We start from the raw sequence: 4,335 nt of genomic DNA on the forward strand, positions 1-4,335 counted from the left end.
TCTTATTTTATTTATTTATTTTTTGAGATGGAGTCTCGCTCTTGTTGTCCGGGCTGGGGTGCAGTGGCACAATCTTGGCTCACTGCAACCTCTGCCTCCAGGGTTCAAGCGATTCTCCTGCCTCTGCCTCCCAAGTGGCTGGGATGACAGGCACCCGCCACCACACCTGGCTAATTTTTTGTATTTTTAGTGGAGACAGGGTTTCACCATGTTACACAGGCTGGTCTTGAACCCCTGACCTCAGGTGATCCTCCCGCCTTGGCACCCAAAGTGCTGGGATTAAAGGCATGAGCCATCGAGCCTGGCCACTGGTATCTTCTGATGAGGTGCAATTTATCTGTTTTTCCTATTGTTACTTTTGCTTTATATGTCATATTTAAGGAACTGTCACTAAACGCCAGGTCACAAAGATTTAGGCCTGTGTTTTTTTCCTAAGTTTTATAGTTTTAGCTCTTACAGTTAGGTTTTTGGTCCATTTTGAGTTATTTTTGTACATGGTGTGAGGTAGAGATTCACCTTCATTCTTTTGAATGTGGATGTTTAGTTGTCTCGAAATCATTTGTTGAGAAAACTATTCTTTACCCATTAAAATATCTTGACACGCTTTTTGAAAGCAATTGACTATGAATGTAGGGTTAATATCTGGACTCCTAATTTGATTCCATTGATCCATATCTCTATTATGTCACTAAGTCTTTTATAACCGAATCTAATGATATATCATCATTTCTGCCATATTCTATGAATTACACAGACCCATTCTGATACAATGTGGGAGACACTACATAAGGATGTGAATACCAGAAGGCAGGAATCACTGGGGGCCATCTTGGAGGCTAGGTGCTACATAGCAATATAGCAATAACTGTATGGTACCTCTTTATAGACAGAAAAAAACTATGTTCTTAGTAATTTAGTGAAAAAGAGAACTCCTAAATCTGATAAAGGCAAGTTTCAGGCTCACGCCTGTAATCCCAGCACTTTGGGAGGCCTAGGTGGGTGGATCACGAAGTCAAGAATTCGAGACCAGCCTGGCCAAGATGGTGAAACCCCGTCTCTACTAAAAATACAAATATTAGCTAGGCACAGTGGCAGGTGCCTGTAATCTTAGCTACTCAGGAGGCTGAGGCAGGGGAATCCCTTGAACCCAGGAGGTGGAGGTTGCAGTGAGCCAAGATCGCACCACTGCACTCTAGTCTGGGTGACAGAGCGAGACTCCATCTCAAAAAAAAAAAAAAAAAGACAGGTTTCAAAATACCCCAAACACTGTGTTTAATCATGAAATGAAGCACTCCCATTAAAACCAGGAACCAGACAAAAATGCCCTCTATCCCCACTCTTACTCACTATTGTTCTGTAGGCATTAGCCAGTATAATAGGCAAGGCAAGGAATAAAGACATAAGAATTTGAAAGGAAGCTATGACTCTAACTGTGGAGAGATAATATGATTTTCTACCTGAAAAACTGAAAAATGTTCTGTGAACAAGTTATTAAGAGCAATTATGAAGATTTCTGGATATAAGATTATACCAGTATATTGACACTTTCTTTTAAATGATAGCCTCATTATAACAACAAAAACTTTTAAATATTCCGGAATAAATCTGGCAAAAATGTGTAAGATGTTGATGGAGACGTTTGTCAAGGTTAACTGAAAAACTTTAAGTGAGACTAAACAGAGAGACATAGCCTATTTGTGAATAAGAGCTATCAGGAGATAATCATGGCTGACTAGGTTTTAAAATCTTATTTATTTATTTATTTGAGGTGGAGTTTCTTTCTTGTCACCCAGGCTGGTGTGCAGTGGCGTGATCTTGGCTCACTGCAACCTCCGCCTCCCGGGTTCAAGCGATTCTCCTGCCTCCGGCTCCCGAGTAGGGATTGCAGGCACTCGACACCATGCCCAACTACTTTTTAAATTTTTGGTAGACACGGGGTTTTACCATGTAGGTCAGGCTGACCTCAAACTCCTGACCTCAGGTGATCCACCCACTTTGGCCTCCCAAAGTGCTGGGATTACAGGTGGGAGCACCGCACCCCACCCTAAAATCCTCTTATTCAGTTGTACTAATTAAAAACAGTGAGGTATTAACAAAACGATGAACAAATACATCAACAGAACAGACGAGAAAGCACAGAAACAGACCATGCTACGGGAATGCAACATAACCTAGAGCTATCAGTTTTACTCAATTGGATCCATTAAGATTTTTTAAAACTCATATCAAACGAAAGTAAACTTTAAATGAATGATTCAAGATTCTAATGCGAAAGTAAAACTTTAAAACTTCTTAAATAAATTATAGGAGAACCTTCTCTGTGATCTCATGGTGAAAGGATTTAAGACAGAAAAACTGAAGCCATAAAGGAAGATGTCGCTACCTGCTGTTTATCAAAATACACTATAAAAAGAGTGAAAAAGGCAAGTGATAATCTAAAAGAAGTATTTGTAAAATATATAACTGTGTGAAAGAAAAAAACACAAAGCGTCAGTAAATATATGAAAGTGCTCAAAGTCACTGGATATGAGGGAAATTCAAAGTAAAGCCAGAGTCCTATTTCCTGTCGTGTGTACCACATAGGCCAAAACTAGTAAGAGGTGAAGATGTGGAACAGGTGCTTCTTCACTACGAGTGAAAGTTGGTAAACCACTGTGGAAGACAATTTGGTATTGTTCTATAGTTCTGTAGCTGTATACAAACCACCTCAAACTTAGTGACTTAAAATAACACACCACATGTTCTGTAGGTCAGCAGATTGGAAAGGACTTGGCTGGACAGTTCTGTAATCTCCTTTAGTTACAATGGGACATCTGGGACTTGGAGCAGCTAGGGGTTGGCTAGCATCTGTCTTTTTTTTTTTTTAAGAGATGAGGTCGCCCTATGTTGCTCAGGCTGGTCTCAAACTCCTGGGGTCATGTGATTCTCCCACCTCGGCCTCCCAAAGTGTTGTGAGTACAGTGCGAGCCACTGCGCTCAGCTGGCTAAGGTCTATCTTCATGTTGTCTCTGGGTCCCTACGGGTGACCTCTCAATATGGGCTAGGTTGAACTCATAATATGCGACCTCAGAGTGCTTACGAGGCTGCTATAGTGTTTATAAGAGAGCCAAGATCTTTTTTTTTTTTTTTTTGAGGGGCTTTCCGGCAAAAACCAGAAAGCCTGCTAGACAAATTCTAAAAGAGCTGTAACACTGAACCAAGATCTTTTAAGAGAAAGTATTTGATGTAACAAAGTAGAAGCTGCGTGGCCTTTTGTGAACTAGCCTTGAAAGTCACATGGCATAACTTCAGCCTTATTCTATTGGGTTGAAACAGTTGCAAAAGCCCACCCCCTATTAAAGGAAAGTGATATAGATTCCATCTCTTAATGGGAGGTGTGTCAAAGTCACATTGTAAAAAGTCCACGTGAGATGAAAGTTACTTTTTCTTCTCTAGAGGGACAGAACAAAAAAGAAGGAAAAAAAGTTTTTTGTGGCCATCTTTCTTTCTTTTTTTTGGAGACCGAGTCTCTCTCTCTGTTGCTCAGGCTGGAGTGTAGTGCTATGATGATGGCTCATGGCAACCTGGAGTGTCTGGGCTCAGTCAATCCTCCTGCCTCTGCCTCCTGAGTAAGCGGGACTACAGGAGTAAGTGTGTGCCACCATGCATGGCTAAGTGGCCATCTCTCAAAAACACAATCTGCCACAGGCACTATTTGCTAAAGCTGAAGATTTATATACCCTATGACTAATAATTTCACACCTGGGTATTTTCCCTAAGGAAATTCTTTTTCTTATGTGCTTGGAGACACAACTCTGTAATTATAAAAAACTGAAAACCACCAAGATGTCCAGCAACACTTGAATAACACAGAAACACTTTGTAATTACAAAAAACTGAAATGTTGTTCAGATAAATTTAAAAATATGGGGTTGGGCATGGTGGTTCATGCCTGTAACCCCAGCACTTTGGGAGGCTGAGGCAGGTGGATCACCTGAGGTCAGGAGTTCAAGACCAGACTGACCAACGTGGAGAAACCCCATCTCTACTAAAAATACAAAAAATTAGCCTGGTGTGGTGGCACATGCCTGTCATCCCAGCTACTTGGGAGGCTGAGGTAGGAGAATCGCTTGAACCTGGGAGGTGGAGGTTGCCGTGGGCTGAGATCGTGCCATTGCACTCCAGCCCGCACAACAAGAGTGAAACTCTGTCTCAAAAAAATATATATGAACAGAGCTATTTATGCTATTTTATGTTATATTGTTTAGGAATAGCTACATTTGTGGTAAAACTAGTAAACAGTAGCGAAAAACAAAGGAATAATTAGCCCTAAATTTGAGACAGTGGTTTGAGGAA

General features: G+C 41.0%; 1 non-coding gene across 1 annotated transcript; it reads right to left on the minus strand.

The window, feature by feature from the left end:
* Positions 1-3,132: 3,132 nt before the first annotated feature.
* LOC135272356 (U7 small nuclear RNA) lies at positions 3,133-3,194 on the minus strand. The gene has a single exon (XR_010340515.1). It is a non-coding gene; the product is annotated as a U7 small nuclear RNA (small nuclear RNA).
* Positions 3,195-4,335: the final 1,141 nt, after the last annotated feature.

This window comes from Aotus nancymaae, unplaced genomic scaffold, assembly GCF_030222135.1.
Source record: "Aotus nancymaae isolate 86718 unplaced genomic scaffold, 86718_ANA_hifiasm-v0.15.2.pri h1tg000108l, whole genome shotgun sequence".
Classification (NCBI taxonomy): domain Eukaryota; kingdom Metazoa; phylum Chordata; class Mammalia; order Primates; family Aotidae; genus Aotus; species Aotus nancymaae.